An 18414-nucleotide genomic window follows, 5' to 3' on the forward strand; every position below is an offset into this window, starting at 1 on the left:
CCGATGGATTGAAGATAAAAGAGGGGATGCCTTCCCGGGGCATCCCCCAGCTTAGGCTTTTTGGTGTCCTTGAATTTGGCTTGGGATGCTTGGGCATCCCCAAGATTGAGCGCTTTCCACTCCTTATCTCTTCATCCATGAGAACATCACCCAAAACTTGAAAACTTCACAACACAAAACTTAAACAGAAACTCGTGATAACATTAGCACAAGAAAACAAACTACCACCTCTTTAGGTACTGTGGAAATCTTGATTTTATTTATATTGGCGTTAGATTACTGTATTCTCACTTTTCCATGGCTAGTACCCCCCGATACTATCCATAGTTTCATCAAAACAAGCAACCAACTTAACAAAAACAGAATATGTCGAAAACAGACCAGTTTGTAGCAATTTGTATACTTCGTATACTTCTGGTACCTCACAAATTATGAAAAATTACGAATGCGTGGGAAAAAGGCATATCAACCAGAAGCAAAAAGAATTAACTCAAAAGCTATTTCTGAATAAAAATGAAAAATAATCTCGTGAGCAAAAAGTTTCTGTCTTTTTCCAGCAGGATAAAACAACCATCACCAAGACTAGTCATAAAGGTTTTACTTGGCTCAAACTCAAAAAGAAACACAAAAGACACTATCATAACAGAATTATGATGGTGTGGACGCAATAAAACAGAAAGAAAAAGATAAATTCATTGGGTTGGCTCCCAACAAGCGCTATTGTTTAACGCCCTTAGCTAGGCATTGATAATTCAATGATGCTCACACAAAAGACAAGAATTGAAGCACAACGAGAGCATCATAAAGCATGTGACAAACATATCTAAGTCTAACATACTTCCTATGCATAGACATTTTATAGGAAAACAAATTGTCAAGACAACCAATAGTTACCAAATGCAAGGAAGAAGAAAGAGACAATAGCAATCTCAACATAACGAGAGCTAATTTGGTAACATGAAAGTTTCTACCACAATATTTTTCTCTCTCATAACAATTACATGTGGGATCATAATCAAATTCAACAATATATCTATCACAAAGGATATTCTTTTCGTGATCCACATGCATGCAAAGTTGACGCTCTTCAAAAATAGTGGGATTATCATCAACTAAAGTCATGACTTCCCCAAACCCACTTTCAATATTATTGCAAATATCATAATCATCATCAGGCTTAAACAAATTTTCAAGATCATAAGAAAAATTGTCACCCCAATCATGATCATTGCAACAAGTAGTGGACATAGCAAAACTAGTATCCCCAAGCTTAGGGTTTTGCATATTTTTTGCATGGTTGTCACTAATAGAATTTATAGTGAAACCATTGCAATCATGCTTTTCATTCAAGGAGCCCTCGTGAATCACTTCATAAATTTCTTCATCATGATTTTCAGATTCACGCATCTCAAGCAAAACTCCATAGAGAAAGTCAAGTGCACTCAACTCACTAGCAATTGGATCAACATAATTGGATCTCTTAAAGAGATTAGCAAGTGGATGAGGATCCATATCAATAGATTTTCAGCAAGCGAAGATGCAAGCATATTGAAGGCACATAGCACACAAGTGAACAGAAAGCAAGCAAAAGAAAAGGGTGAACGAAAAAGGCAAATATTTTTGTAAATTTTTGTTTTTCAGAAGTGGGGGAGAGGAAAACGAGAGGCAAAAAAGTAAATGCACGAGATGAATTTGTGACACTTACTTGGATGAGTTATTGACTTGTTCCTCCCCGGCAACGGCGCCAGAAATCCTTCTGCTACTTCTCAAACAACAGCGCCAGAAATTGTCACATTGACGGAGACTTGCTTGCGTTGGTTTTTCCCTTGAAGAGGAAAGGGTGATGCAGCACAGGAGCAGTAAGTATTTCCCTTAGTTGAGAACCAAGGTATCAATATAGTAGGAGAATCTCGTCAAGTCCAGAGTACCTGCCCAAACACAAAAGAGCTTGCACCCAACACTATAAATGGGTTGTCAATCCCTTCAAGATTGATTGCAAAGTGAGATCTGAAGGCGGAAACTGCAACGAAGTAAAAGAGTAAGGCTGAAAATATGGTGTGAAGTAGACTCGGGGGCCATAGTGTTCACTAGAGGCTTCTCTCAAAATAGCAAATATTATGGTGGGTGAAAAAATTACTGTCAAGCAATTGATAGAACCGCGCAAAGTCATGACGATATCTAAGGCAATGATCATACATATAGGTGTCACGTCCGAGACAAGTAGACCGATACTTTCTGCATCTACTACTATTACTCCACACATCGACCGCTATCCAGCATGCATCTAGTGTATTGAGTTCATGACGAACAGAGTAACGCCTTAAGCAAGATGACATGATGTAGAGGGATAAACTCAAACCAATGATGAAAACCCCATCTTTTTACCCTTGATGGCAACAACACGATGCGTGACTCGCTACCCCTTCTGTCACTGGGTGAGGTCACCGCATGGCATGAACCCAAAACCAAGCACTTCTCCCATTGCAAGAATCATAGATCAAGCTGGCCAAACAAAACCCACAACCCGAAGAGAATTACAAGGATATGAAATCATGAATAAAAGGGATCAGAAGAAACCAAAATAAGATTCATAGATAATCTGATCATAAATCCATAATTCATCGGATCTCGACAAACACACCGCAAAAGAAGATTACATCAGATAGATCTCCATGAAGATCATGGAGAGCTTTGTATTGAAGATCCAAGACAGAGAAGAAGCCATCTAGCTACTAGCTATGGACCTATAGGTCTATGGTGAACTACTCACGCATCATCGGAGAGGTCATGGTGTTGATGAAGAAGCCCTCCGTATCTGAATCCCCCCTCCGGCAGGGCACAAAAACGTGCCCGAGATGGGATCTTGCGGAGACAGAAGCTTGCGGCGGCGGAAAAGTACTTTCGATGATCTCCTGATTTTTTTCTGGAATTTTTGGGAATATATAGGCGAAAGACCTAGGGCAGAAGAGGCCCAGGGAGCCCACAAGCCTGGGAGGCGCCCCCCTGGCCGCGGCTAGGGGGCTTGTGGGGTCCCTGGTGGCCCCCTGCCTTGGTTCTCAAGTTCCCCAATCGTCTTCTATTTCGGAAAAAATCTTTTTGGAAGTTTCGTTCCGTTTGGACTCTGTTTAAAATCCTCCTCTGAAAAGGGTCAAAAACACGGAAAAAAAACAGGAACTAGCACTTGGCACTAAGTTAATAAGTTAGTCCCAAAAGAGATATAAAAGGCATACAAAACATCCAAAGTTTGACAAGATAATAGCATGAAACCATCAAAAATTTGTAAATACGTTGGAGACGTATCAATGTCATCTATGCATAGATCTAACTCATGGTGCCACCGTAGGGGAACGTTGCATGGGAAACAAAAAAGTTCCTATGCACACGAAAGACCTATCCGTGGTGATGACCATCTACGAGAGGGGAGATCAGATCCACATACCCTTGTAGATCGCTAAGCGGGAAGCGTAAAGAAATGCGGTTAACGTAGTTGAATGTCTCCTCGATTGAAATCGCAAGCCATCTCGCGATCCAATCACAATCTAGCGCCGAACGGATGGCACCTCGGCGTTCAGCAAACGTGCAATTCAATGACGATCTCCGCCTTCTTGATTGAGCAAGAGAGACAAAGAGGTACATGAATTCTCCGGTAGCACGATGGCGTGACGGTGATGATGGTGGAGCTACTCCGACAGGGCTTCGCTGTGACGTATCGAGATAACTATGAGGTGTCACGAGGTGGTGGAGGGAGAGAGGGTTGCGCCGTGGCTTGTGGTGAAAAAAGCCCTTCTACCTTCCACTATATATAGGAGGGAGGGGAGGGTGGCGCCCTACGGACTTGCCCTAGGGTTCGGCCGGCGCAAGGAGGAGGGAGGAGTCCTCCTACAAGTCGGTTTGGAGGAGGAGAACTCCTCTCCAATTAGGTTTAGCCCCACCTCTCTTCCCTTCTCCACTTCGGTCGAATAGGCTCTCTTGGGCTGGCCACTGATGACCCACAAGTGTAGGGGATTTATCGTAGTCCTTTCGATAAGTAAGAGTGTCGAACCCAACGAGGAGCAGAAGGATCTGACAAGTGCTTTTCAGCAAGGTAATCTGTGCAAGCACTGAAATTGTCGGTAACAGATAGTTGTGTGATAAGGTGATTCGTAGCAAGTAGCAAGTAACAATAGTAACAAAGGTGCAGCAAGATGGCCCAATCCCTTTTGTAGCAAGGGACAAGCCTGGACAAACTCTTATAGGAGGTAAAGTGCTCCCGAGGACACATGGGAATTTCTGTCAAGCTAGTTTTCATCATGTTCATATGATTTGCATTCGCTACTTTGATAGTTTGATATGTGGGTGGACTGGTGCTTGGGTGCTGCCCTATCTTGGACAAACTTCCCACTTATGATTAACCCCACTCGCAAGCATCCGCAACTACGAAAGAAGAATTAAGACAAAGTCTAACCATAGCATTAAACTAGTGGATCCAAATCAGCCCCTTACGAAGCAACGCATAAACTAGAATTTAAGCTTCTGTCACTCTAGCAACCCATCATATACTTACTACTTCCCAATGCCTTCCTCTAGGCCCAAGTAATGGCGAAGTGTTACGTAGTCGACGTTCACATAACACCACTAGAGGAAAAACAACATACAACGCATCAAAATATCGAACGAATACCAAATTCACATGACTACTTATAGCATGACTTATCCCATGTCCTCAGGAACAAAAGTGACTACTCACAAAGCATAACAATATTCATGACCATACAGGTATTGAATAGCATCAAGGATTTGAACATGTAATCTTCCATCGAGTAATCCAACTAGCATCAACTACAAAGAGTAATTAACACTACTAGCAACCTTACAAGTACCAATCGGAGTCGCGAGACGGAGATTGGTTCCAAGAGATGAACTAGGGTTTGGAGATGAGATGGTGTTGATGAAGATGTTGATGGTGATGAGTCCCCTCTGATGAGAGGAGTGTTGGTGATGACGATGGCGACAATTTCCCCCTCCGGGAGGGAAGTTTCCCCGGCAGGACGACCCTGCCGGAGCTCTAGATTGGTTCTGCTCAAGTTTTGCCTCGTGGCGGCGGCGATTCCTCCCGAAAGCCTCCTCCTGATTTTTCTGGAACGAAACCCTCCTTATAGAAAAAGAGGGGAGCCAGAGGGCCAACAGGGAGCCCACAAGCCCCCTAGGCGCGGCCTGGGGGTAGGCCGTGCCTAGCACTCTTGTGGCCTCCTGGTGGCTCCCTTCTGGTACTTCTTCGGCCCAGTATTTTTTATAAATTCCAAAATAATTCCTCGTTGATTTTCACGGCTTTTGGAGTTGCGCTGAATAGGTATCTCGAACTTGCTCCTTTTTCAGGCCAGAATTCCAGTTGCCGGCATTCTCCCTCTTCATGTAAACCTTGCAAAATAAGAGAGAAAAGGCATAAGTATTGTACCGTGAAGTGTAATAACAGCCCATAAAGCGATAAATATCAACGTAAAAGCATGATGCAAAATGGACGTATCAACTCCCCAAGCTTAGACTTCCCTTGTCCTCAAGCGGAAACCGAGATCAATAAATATGCCCACATGTTTAGAGATAGAGGTGTCGACAAAACAAGATAAGGACATGCAGGCATCATGATCATAGTTAGAACAGCAATATCATCATATAATCTCTTATGCTAAAGTGATAATTCCTTCACAAAGTAAAGTATGGATCAAGAACTTTATTGAGAATTAACAACCAATAGCCTTTAGTCATTGAAGCAATTGCAATTTATCATAACATCGGAAAGAGTCAAATAAGAGCTTGTAAAGAAAATCCACATACTCAATCATCCTTTTGTCTTCTACAATTGCTACAACTCACGTGGTACTCATGAGATCAAAGTTTCAGTCGGACACAGAGAGAGATAGGGGCTTATAGTTTTGCCTCCCAACTATTTACCTCAAGTGTAATGTCAACAATAATAATTCATGAATACTTACTTCCAAGTTGACATATGAATATAGATCTTTCCCTAGCATATGACGTTAGCCAAGATAAAGGCGAAATAAGGAATTGGTGTAGATCACCATGACTCATTCAAGGGCAAAAGTAAAGGTACAAGATAGGCCCTTCGCAGAGGGAAATAGAGGTTGTCTTGCGCTTTTGAGATTTGGATCTGTGTCCTATTAGTGTGAAGGAACGTCACTTTATATTGCCTCCTGTGATAAAGAACTTTATTATGCAGTCTGTCGCTTTTATGTCTTCCTCATCACAGGTTCGTACAAAGCTTATTTTCCACACACTAATAGATCATACATATTTAGGGAGCGATTTTTATTGCTTGCACCGATGACAACTTACTTGAGGGATCTTATTCAATCCATAGGTAGGTATGGTGGACTCTCATGGCAAAACTGGGTTGAAGGTTTATGGATGCACAAGTAGTATCTCTACTTGGTGCGGGAGTTTTGGCTGATATGGGGTGGAAGCAATCGTCACATGCTAAGGGATCTCTAATCATATAATCATTGTTCAGAACCAAGCAAACATAATTCATTATGTTGTCTTCCTTGTCCAACATCTACTTCTAAGCATGCAATGGTTTAGTGAGTGTTCACAGTTATAGATGGTGCCCAAGATGATATATTTATATGTGAACCTCTCTTTCTTTATTACTTCCTATTAATTGCAAAAATGACCAAGGTCTACGTTTGTCCACCCACAACAAGTTTCAATCAACATTCTTTTTATATGTGAAGTCATCACTTCCCATAAGATCATTACATGATCTTTCATGCTTTTGTTCTTTTATCATTCTTTTCTTTAGATCATGGCATGAAGCAAGGCCCTTAACTAAAACACTCTTTATTATATGACTCACGAACTCGAATATTTCAGGGGTGACACAAAGCAAAACTCAAGCCTAAAACACTAAGAACTTTATTCTACTAGAGAAGGATAAAACCAAAAGGGATCAAACTAAGACAAGGTAAAGGCAAAAGATGTGATGATGATATGATACCGGGGCAACTCCTCCAAGCTTGGCACAAGCCAAGGGGATTGCCCATACCCGTGCTTAGTTTTCTTCCTCCGGAGGTGATGGTGGTGGAGTTTTTGCAACCTGGGTTTGATCCTCCGTCTTCCAAGGCATAGGTGCTCCATCATGGAAAAATGATCGAGTCTCCGGAATCCTCAAATCTGCAGCCAACCATATTGATTTAAATCTATACTCATACTCACAGTTTTGGTTCTGCAGGTCATAGATCTGGGCTTGGAGGTGATCAATTCTGTCATAGAGCCTGGAGAGGTGTTTCCCGATGTCATTGGCATCGATCTTGTGCTTGTTAGTGAACTTCGTGATCATCATGTGGTTGGCGTTGAGTCCGCGTTCCACCATCCCTTGGCACTTGAAGACTTGTTGCTCCATTGCTTCGAGCCTCACCTCCACGCTTCCGGTCTTCTTCGGCCCCTCAACATCACGGATGTGCAGCACCCCCTCACGCATCTCGATAGATTGAGGGTGTTGCAGCACTCTCACGTGGTAGGGATTGATGACCTTCTCGACGAACTTGTCCTTCAGAGCTTTTGGGGACGCCATAGCGATCTAGATCTATCTGCACAAGAGCTCGAAAAGAAAACAGAGGAAATTTGCGCGATACGAGGGTCAGACATTCCGGGAGAATATATAATGATTTTTCCCGACCAAAAGGAGCACTCCGCAAGAAAACAGAGTCCGGGAGGCACACGAGGTGGTCACAAGCCCCCATGCGCGGCCAGGGGGGTGGCCCGCGCCTGGCAGGCTTGTCGCCTCCTCGTGTGCTTTCCGGATTACTTTAAATTTTTATTTTTTTCTAAAAATTCCAAAACGGAGAAAAATTCCTACTGGAAAAGTTCTGGAGTGTGTTTACTTACCGAATCACATACCTCGTCATTTTCGGAGTCTGAAACAGGCTGATAAATATCCCTTATGTACTCCTCCGGAGTTATGGTATTGATAACATTGCTTTCAACATTTATGGGAGTACGTGAGATATAATTCTTGATCCTTTGCCCATTCACCACTCTCGGAAAATTACCTTCCGTGTTGTTGATCTTGATGGCACCGGAACGATATACTTCCTCAACGATGTAAGGACCTTCCCGTTTAGAGAGAAGCTTGCCTACAAAAAATCTTAAACGAGAATTATATAGCAAGACATAATCACCTACATTGAACTCATGTTTGTGTATCCTTTTATCATGCCACCTCTTAACCTTTTCTTTGAACAACTTGGCATTTTCATATGCCTGAGCTCTCCATTCATCAAGTGAGCTAATATCAAATAACCTCTTCTCACCAGCAAGTTTGAAATCAAAGTTGAGATCTTTGATTTCCCAATAAGCCTTATGCTCTAGCTCAAGAGGTAAATGACATGCTTTACCGTAAACCATTTTGTACAGAGACATGCCCATGGGATTCTAATAAGCAGTTCTATAAGCCCGCAGTGCATCATCGAGCTTCTTAGACAAATTCTTTCTAGACCTATTGACAGTCTTTTGCAGAATTAGTTTAATCTCTCTATTACTTAGCTCTACTTGACCGCTGGACTGAGGATGATAGGGAGATGCAATTCTATGGTTGACATCATACTTAGCAAGCATTTTACGGAAAGCACCATGAATGAAATGTGAACCACCATCAGTCATTAGATATCTAGGGACTCCAAATCTAGGGAAAATAACTTCTTTAAGCATCCTGATAGAGGTGTTGTGATCACCACTACTAGTTGGGATAGCTTCTACCCACTTAGTAACGTAATCAACAGCAACTAGTATATGAGTATACCCGTTCTAATTTGGAAAAGGTCCCATATAATCAAAACCCCAAACATCAAATGGTTCAATGACAAGTAAATAATTCATCGGCATCTCCTGACGTTTACTGATATTACCTATTCTTTGACATTCGTCACAAGACAAGACAAACTTACGGGCATCCTTGAAGAGAGTGTGCCAATAGAAACCTGATTGCAATACCTTGTGTGCAGTTCTATCTCCCGCATGGTGTCCTCCGTAAGCCTCGGAGTGACACTTCTGTAGGATTTGTCCCTGTTCATGTTCAGGTACACAACGTCTAATAACACCATCTACTCCTCCCTTATAAAGGTGAGGATCACCCCAAAAGTAATGTCTCAAATCAAAGAAGAATTTCTTCATTTGCTGGTATGTGAAACTAGGTGGTATATATTTGGCAACGATATAATTTGCATAATCAGCATATCACGGTGTACTACGTGAAGCATTGATGACATTCAATTGCTCATCAGGAAAGCTATCATCAATAGGTTGTGGGTCATCAAGAACATTCTCCAACCTAGACAAGTTATCTGCTACGGGGTTCTCAGCACCCTTCCTATCGACAACATGCAAATCAAATTCTGTTAGCAAGAGAACCCATCTGATAAGTCTGGGTTTAGCATCTTTCTTTTCCATGCGATACTTAATAGCAGCATGATCGGTGTGAATAGTGACTTTGGAATCAACTATGTAAGATCTGAACTTTTCACACGCAAACACGACTGCTAAAAACTCTTGTTCAGTAGTAGCATAGTTTCTTTGGGCACTGTCTAGAGTTTTACTAGCATAATGAATAACATTCAACTTCTTATCAACTCTTTGTCCTAGAACAGCTCCAACAGCATAATCACTATCATCACACATGATTTCAAAAGGTAAGTTCCAATCAGGTGGTTGAACAATAGGCGCAGTTATCAAGGCCTTCTTAAGTATTTCAAAGGATTCCTCACAATCGTCGTCAAAAACAAAAGGAATATCCTTTTGCAAGAGATTGGTAAGAGGCCTAGAAATCTTAGAAAAGTCCTTAATGAACCTTCTATAGAAACCAGCGTGACCAAGGAAACTTCTTATACCTTTGATATCTGTGGGGGCATGGCATTTTCTCGATCGCATCAACCTTAGCCTTATCGACTTCAATACCTCTTTAAGAAATTTTATGTCCTAAGACGATGCCTTCATTAACCATAAAGTGGCACTTCTCGCAATTCAAGACAAGATTGGTATCTTTACATCTCCGCAAAACTCGATCAAGGTTGTTGAGGCAATCATCAAAATAATACCCGTAAACGAAGAAGTCATCCATGAAAACCTCAACAATCTTTTCACAAAAGTCAGAGAGTATAGCCATCATACATCTTTGAAAGGTGACAGGTGCATTACATAAGCCAAAAGGCATAAGTCTGTAAGCAAAGGTACCGAAAGGGCAGGTGAAAGTGGTTTTCTCCTGATCAGATTGTGCAACAGGTATTTGGGAGAAACCAGAATAACCATCTAGAAAGCATAAGTGTGTGTGTTTAGACAGTCTTTCTAGCATTTGGTCGATAAAAGGCAAAGGGTAATGATCTTTCCTAGTGGCTTTATTCAATTTCCTAAAATCAATCACCATCCTGTAGCCAGTAATAATCCTCTGAGGGATCAATTCATCCTTATCATTAGGGACAAGGTAATACCTCCCTTCCTAGGGACGCAATGCACTGGACTTACCCAATCACTATGAGCAACAGGGTAGATAATACCTGCTTCCAGGAGCTTTAGTATTTCTTTTCTTACTACCTCTTTCATCTTAGGATTTAATCTCCTTTGATGATCAGCAACTGGTTTGAAATCAGGATCGGTTTTTATTTTGTGTTGGCATAGAGTGGGACTAATGCCCTTAAGATCATCAAGAGTATATCCAATAGCAGCACAGTGCTTCTTCAGATTTTTTAGTAACTTATTTTCTTCATGCTCTCAGAGGCTAGCACTAATAATAACAGGATATATCTCTTTTTCACAAGATAAGCATACTTAAGAGTATGAGGCAACTGTTTAAGCTCGAACACAGGATCACCCTTTGGTGGGGGTGGATCTCCAAGCAGTCCAACAGGCAAATTATTCTTAAGGATAGGATGTTGTTCAAAGATAACTCTATCTATCTCATTCATTTCATCCATATGCATATCATTTTCATGCTGAAGCAAGTATTGCTCTAAAAGATCAGTAGGAGGCACAACAATAGAAGCTAGGGCAATAATTTCATCCTTACTAGGCAACTCTTTTTCATGAGGTTGTCTACCAAACTTGGAGAAATTGAACTCACGTGACACACCTTCAAAGCCAACAATGACAGTTTGCTTCTCACAGTCAATATGAGCATTGACAGTATTGAGGAAAGATCTGCCAAATATGATGGGACAAAATCTATCTTGTGTGGTAGCAAGAACGAGAAAATCAGCAGGATACTTTGTTTTATCACACAAGACTTCAACATCTCTAACAATTCCCAAAGGGCAAATAGTATCTCTATTGGCAAGCTGAATAGTGACATCAATAGGTTCCATCTCAACAGGTGCAATCTCGTCTCTAATTTCATCATATAGAGATTGAGGTATTGCACTAACACTAGCACCCACGTCACATAAACCATGATAACAATGATCTCCTATCTTAACAGAAACAACACGCGTGCCAACAACAGGCTTATGCTTGTCTCTAGCATAAGGTTTAGCAATTCTAGCAGCATCTTCACAGAAGTGAATTCATGGCCATCAACATTGTCGGACGGGAGATCTTTGATAATAGCAATGCTATGTTCAACTCTAATTTGCTCAGGGGGTGTAGGTGTTCTAATGTATCCCCTACGTATCACAGTTGAAACTTTAGAATGATCCTTTATCCTAACAGGGAAAGGTGGTTTCTCAATGTAAGCACTCGGAACAACAGGATCATTATAAGCGATGACTTTCTCTTCAACGGGATTGGGTTTAACTACATTGACTTCTAAGGGAGGATGATATTTAAACCACTTCTCTTTAGGGAGATCAATATGAGCAGCAAATGATTCACACAATGAAGCTACTATCTCAGAGTCAAGTCCATATTTAGCGCTAAAATCACAAAAAGTATTTGCTTCAACAAAGGATTTAACGCAATCAAACTTGAAATTCATACCTGACTCCTTACCTTCATCAAACTCCCAATCTTCAAAGTTGCATTTAATTCTTTCCAATAAATTCCATCTGAAGTCAATATCTCTCTTCATAAAAGAACCGGTACAAGAAGTGTCAAGCATGGTGTGATCATCATGAGAAAGCCGAGCATAGAAGTTCTGAATGATAATTTCTCTCGAGAGTTGATGGTTGGGGCATGAATATAACATTGATTTAAGCCTCCCCCAAGCTTGAGCGATGATTTCTCTGTCACGAGGCCAAAACTTATAAATATAATTCCGATCACGATGTACTAGATGCATAGGATAAAACTTTTGATGAAATTCCAATTTCAACCGGTTGTAGTTCCATGATCCAGTATCATCAGAGAGCCTATACCATGTCAATGCTTTATCCCTCAAAGATAAGGGAAAGACCTTCTTCTTGACCTCATCCTCGGGCAAACCTGCAAGCTTGAATAAACCACAAACTTCATCTACATAGATTAGATGCAAGTCGGGATGTGATGTTCCATCTCCTGTGAAAGGATTAGCGAGCAGTTTCTCAAACATACGCGAAGGAAATTCATAGAAAATATTTTCACTAGGTGTAGAAGGTTGAGGAGAAACTCCTTGTGCTTCCTTTCGAGGTGAAGATACCCCGAACAAGCTCCTCAAAGGATTAGTTTCCGTAGTGACAAGTGACAATAAATTTCAGCACACTATATAAATGTTTCCTTACCAAATTCCACTTACCAAAGGTGCTTCACTCCCCGGAAGCGGCGCCAGAAAAGAGTCTTGATGACCCACAAGTGTAGGGGATCTATCGTAGTCCTTTGGATAAGTAAGAGTGTCGAACACAACGAGGAGCAGAAGGATCTGACAAGTGGTTTTCAGCTATGCAAACACTGAAATTATCGGTAAGAGATAATTGTGTGATAAGATGATTCGTAGCAAGTAGCAAGTAACAATAGTAACAAAGGTGCAGAAAAGTGGCCCAATCCCTTTTGTAGCAAGGGACAAGCCTGGACAAACTCTTATAGGAGGTAAAGCGCTCCCGAGGACACATGGGAATTTCTGTCAAGCTAGTTTTTATCATGTTCATATGATTCGCGTTTGCTACTTTGATAGTTTGATATGTGGGTGGACCGGTGCTTGGGTGCTGCCCTTACTTGGAAAAACCTCCCACTTATGATTAACCCCTCTCGCAAGCATCCGCAACTACGAAAGAAGAATTAAGACTAAGTCTAACCATAGCATTAAACTAGTGGATCCAAATCAGCCCCTTACGAAGCAACGCATAAACTGGGGTTTAAGCTTCTGTCACTCTAGCAACCCATCATCTAATTATTACTTCCAAATGCCTTTCTCTAGGCCCAAATAATGGTGAAGTGTTATGTAGTCGACGTTCACATAACACCACTAGAGGAAAAACAACATACAACGCATCAAAATATCAAACGAATACAAAATTCACATGACTACTTATTGCGAGACTTATCCCATGTCCTCAGGAACAAAAGTAACTACTCACAAAGCATAATTATATTCATGACTAGAGAGGTATTGAATAGCATCAAGGATCTGAACATATAATCTTCCACCGAGTAATCCAACTAGCATCAACTACGAAGAGTAATTAACACTACTAGCAACCTTACGAGTACAAATCGGAGTCGCGAGACGGAGATTGCATACAAGAGATGAACTAGGGTTTGGAGATGAGATGGTGCTGATGAAGATCTTGGTGGTGATGAGTCCCCTTCGATGAGAGGAGTGTTGGTGATGACGATGGCGACGATTTCCCCCTCCGGGAGGGAAGTTTCCCCGGCAGGACGACCCTGCCGGAGCTCTAGATTGGTTCTGCTCAAGTTCCGCCTCGTGGCGGTGGCAATTCCTCCCAAAAGCCTCCTCCTGATTTTTTCTGGAACGAAACCCTCCTCATAGCAAAAGAGGGGAGCCAGAGGGCCAACAGGGAGCCCACAAGCCCCCTAGGCGCGGCCAGGGGGCTAGGTCGCGCCTAGCAGGCTTGTGGCTTCCTGGTGGCTCCCCTCTGGTACTTATTCCACCCAGTATTTTTTATAAATTCCAAAATAATTCGTCGCTGATTTTCACGGCTTTTGGAGTTGCGCAGAATAGGTATCTCAAACTTGCTCCTTTTTCACGCCAGAATTCCAACCGCCGGCATTCTCCCTCTTCATGTAAACCTTGCAAAATAAGAGAGAAAAGGCATAAGTATTGTACCGTGAAGTGTAATAACAGCCCATAAAGCGATAAATATCAACATAAAAGCATGATGCAAAATGGACGTATCAGCCAACAGCCCACGAGGGGTTGGTGCGCCACCCTTGGGCATGTTTGGTCTCCTCCAGGGTGGGTGGCCCCTCCCGGTGGAACTCCGGAACCCATCCGTTGTTGGAATTATGCCCTAGAGGCAATAATAAATATGGTTATTACTATAATTCCTGTATCAAGATAATAGTTTATTATCCATGCTATAATTGTATTGAATGAAGACTCATTTACATGTGTGGATACATAGACAAAACACCGTCCCTAGCATGCCTCTAGTTGGCTAGCCAGTTGATCGATGATAGTTAGTGTCTTCTGATTATGAACAAGGTGTTGTTGCTTGATAACTGGATCACGTCATTAGGAGAATCACGTGATGGATTAGACCCAAACTAATAGACGTAGCATGTTGATCGTGTCATTTTGTTGCTACTGTTTTCTGCGTGTCAAGTATTTATTCCTATGACCATGAGATCATATAACTCACTGACACCGGAGGAATGCTTTGTGTGTATCAAACGTCGCAACGTAACTGGGTGACTATAAAGATGCTCTACAGGTATCTCCGAAGGTGTTAGTTGAGTTAGTATGGATCAAGACTGGGATTTGTCACTCCGTGTGACGGAGAGGTATCTCGGGGCCCACTCGGTAATACAACATCACACACAAGCCTTGCAAGCAATGTAACTTAGTGTAAGTTGCGGGATCTTGTATTACGGAACGAGTAAAGAGACTTGTCGGTAAACGAGATTGAAATAGGTATGCGGATACTGACGATCGAATCTCGGGCAAGTAACATACCGAAGGACAAAGGGAATGACATACGGGATTATACGAATCCTTGGCACTGAGGTTCAAACGATAAGATCTTCGTAGAATATGTAGGATCCAATATGGGCATCCAGGTCCCGCTATTGGATATTGACCGAGGAGTCTCTCGGGTCATGTCTACATAGTTCTCGAACCCGCAGGGTCTGCACACTTAAGGTTCGACGTTGTTTTATGCGTATTTGAGTTATATGGTTGGTTACCGAATGTTGTTCGGAGTCCCGGATGAGATCACGGACGTCACGAGGGTTTCCGGAATGGTCCGGAAACGAAGATTGATATATAGGATGACCTCATTTGATTACCGGAAGGTTTTTCGGAGTTACCGGGAATGTACCGGGAATGACGAATGGGTTCCGGGAGTTCACCGGGGGGGGCAACCCACCCCGGGGAAGCCCATAGGCCTTGGGGGAGACACACCAGCCCTTATTGGGCTGGTGGGACAGCCCACAAGTGCTCTATGCGCCAAGAGAAGAAAAATCAAGAGGAAAAGAAAAAAAAAAGGAGGAGGTGGGAAGGGAGGAGGACTCCCTCCCACCAAACCTAGTCCAACTCGGTTTGGGGGGGGGAGAGTCCTCCCCCTTGGCTCGGCCGACCCCCTTGAGGGTCCTTGGACCCCAAGGCAAGGCCCCCTCCTTCCCACCTATATATACGGAGGTTTTAGGGCTGATTTGAGACGACTTTTCCACGGCAGCCCGACCACATACCTCCACGGTTTTTCCTCTAGATCGCGTTTCTGCGGAGCTCGGGCGGAGCCCTGCTGAGACAAGATCATCACCAACCTCCGGAGCGCCGTCACGCTGCCAGAGAACTCTTCTACCTCTCCGTCTCTCTTGCTGGATCAAGAAGGCCGAGATCATCGTCGAGTTGTACGTGTGCTGAACGCGGAGGTGCCGTCCGTTCGGTACTAGATCGTGGGACTGATCGCGGGATTGTTCGCGGGGCGGATCGAGGGACGTGAGGACGTTCCACTACATCAACCGCATTCTCTAACGCTTCTGCTGTACGGTATACAAGGGTATGTAGATCACTCATCCCCTCTCGTAGATGCACATCACCATGATAGGTCTTCGTGCGCGTAGGAAAATTTTTGTTTCCCATTCGACGTTCCCCAACAGTGGCATCATGAGCTAGGTTCATGCATAGATGTCTTCTCGAGTAGAAATCAAAAGTTTTTGTGGGCGGTGATGTGCGTTTTGCTGCCCTCCTTAGTCTTTTCTTGATTCCGTGGTATTGTTGGATTGAAGCGGCTTGGACCGACATTACTCGTACGCTTACGAGAGACTGGTTTCATCGTTACGAGTAACCCCCTTTGCTCAAAGATGACTGGCAAGTGACGGTTTCTCCAACTTTAGTTGAATCGGATTTGACCGAGGAGGTCCTTGGATGAGGTTAAATAGCAACTCATATATCTCCGTTGTGGTGTTTGCGTAAGTAAGATGCGATCCTACTAGATACCCTTGGTCACCACGTAAAACATGCAACAACAAAATTAGAGGACGTCTAACTTGTTTTTGCAGGGTATGATTGTGATGTGATATGGCCAACGATGTGATGTGATATATTGGATGTATGAGATGATCATGTTGTAATAGAAATATCGACTTGCACGTCGATGGTACGGCAACCGGCAGGAGCCATAGGGTTGTCTTTATACTAACGTTTGTGCTTGCAGATGCGTTTACTATTTTGCTAGGATGTAGCTTTAGTAGTAATAGCATGAGTAGCACGACAACCCCGATGGCAACACGTTGATGGATGATCATGGTGTGGCGCCGGTGACAAGAAGATCGTGCCGGTGCTTTGGTGATGGAGATCAAGAAGCACGTGATGATGGCCATATCATGTCACTTATGAATTGCATGTGATGTTAATCCTTTTATGCACCTTATTTTGCTTAGAACGACGGTAGCATTTTGCTACAGTTCGTCGTTTCGAGACACCACGTGATGATCGGGTGTGATAGACTCAACGTTCACATACAACGGGTGCAAAACAGTTGCGCACGCGGAACACTCGGGTTAAGCTTGACGAGCCTAGCATGTGCAGACATGGCCTCGGAACACATGAGACCGAAAGGTCGATCGTGAATCATATAGTTGATATGATTAGCATAGGGATGCTTACCACTGAAACTATACCCAACTCACGTGATGATCAGACTTGGGATAGTGTAAGTGGATCATGAACCACTCAAATGACTAGAGAGATGTACTTTTTGAGTGGGAGTTTAGCATATAATTTGATTAAGTTGAACTCTAATTATCTTGAACATAGTCTAAGTCCACTTTGAATATATTTATGTTGTAGATCATGGCTCACGCGACAGTCATCCTGAATTTTAATACGTTCCTAGAGAAAGCTAAGTTGAAAGATGATGGAAGCAACTTTGTAGACTGGGCTCGTAATCTTAAGCTAATCTTACAAGCTGGGAAGAAGGATTATGTCCTTAATGCTGCGCTAGGAGATGAACCACCCGCTACGGCTGATCAGGATGTTAAGAACGCTTGGTTAGCACGTAAGGAGGACTACTCAATAGTTCAATGTGCAGTCTTGTATGGCTTAGAACCGGGACTTCAACGCCGCTTTGAGCGTCATGGAGCATTTGAGATGTTCCAGGAGTTGGAGTTTATCTTTCAGAAGAACGCCCGGATCGAGAGGTATGAGACCTCCGATAAATTCTATGCTTGCAAGATCGAGGAAAACTCGTCTGTCAGTGAACATGTGCTCAAAATGTCTGGGTACTCAAACCGTCTAGCTGAACTGGGGATTGAACTCCCGCAAGAAGCTATCACTGACAGAATCCTTCAATCACTCCCGCCAAGCTATAAAGGCTTTGTGTTGAACTACAACATGCAAGGGATGAACAAGTCTCCCGGCGAGTTGTTTGCGATGCTGAAAGTCGCAGAGTCTGAACTCCGTAAAGAGCATCAAGTGTTGATGGTGAGCAAGACCACTAGTTTCAAGAGAAACGGCAAAGGCAAGAAGGGCAATTCGAAGAAGAGCGGCAAGCCTGTTGCCAATCCGCCGAAGAAACCCAAGGCTGGACCTAAGCCTGAAACAGAGTGCTTCTATTGCAAGGGTATGGGTCACTGGAAGCGCAATTGCCCCAAGTATCTGGCAGATAAGAAGGCGGGCAAAGAAAAATCAGGTATATTTGATATACATGTTATTGATGTGTACTTAACCGGCTCTCGTAGTAGTGCCTGGGTATTCGATACCGGTTCTGTTGCTCATATTTGCAACTCGAAGCAGGAACTGCGGAATAGACAAAGGCTGGCGAAAGACGAAGTGACGATGCGCGTAGGAAACGGTTCCAAGGTTGATGCAATCGCCGTCGGCACAGTGTCACTTCAGCTACC

The sequence above is a fragment of the Hordeum vulgare genome, chromosome 4H, assembly GCF_904849725.1.
Source record: "Hordeum vulgare subsp. vulgare chromosome 4H, MorexV3_pseudomolecules_assembly, whole genome shotgun sequence".
Taxonomy (NCBI): domain Eukaryota; kingdom Viridiplantae; phylum Streptophyta; class Magnoliopsida; order Poales; family Poaceae; genus Hordeum; species Hordeum vulgare.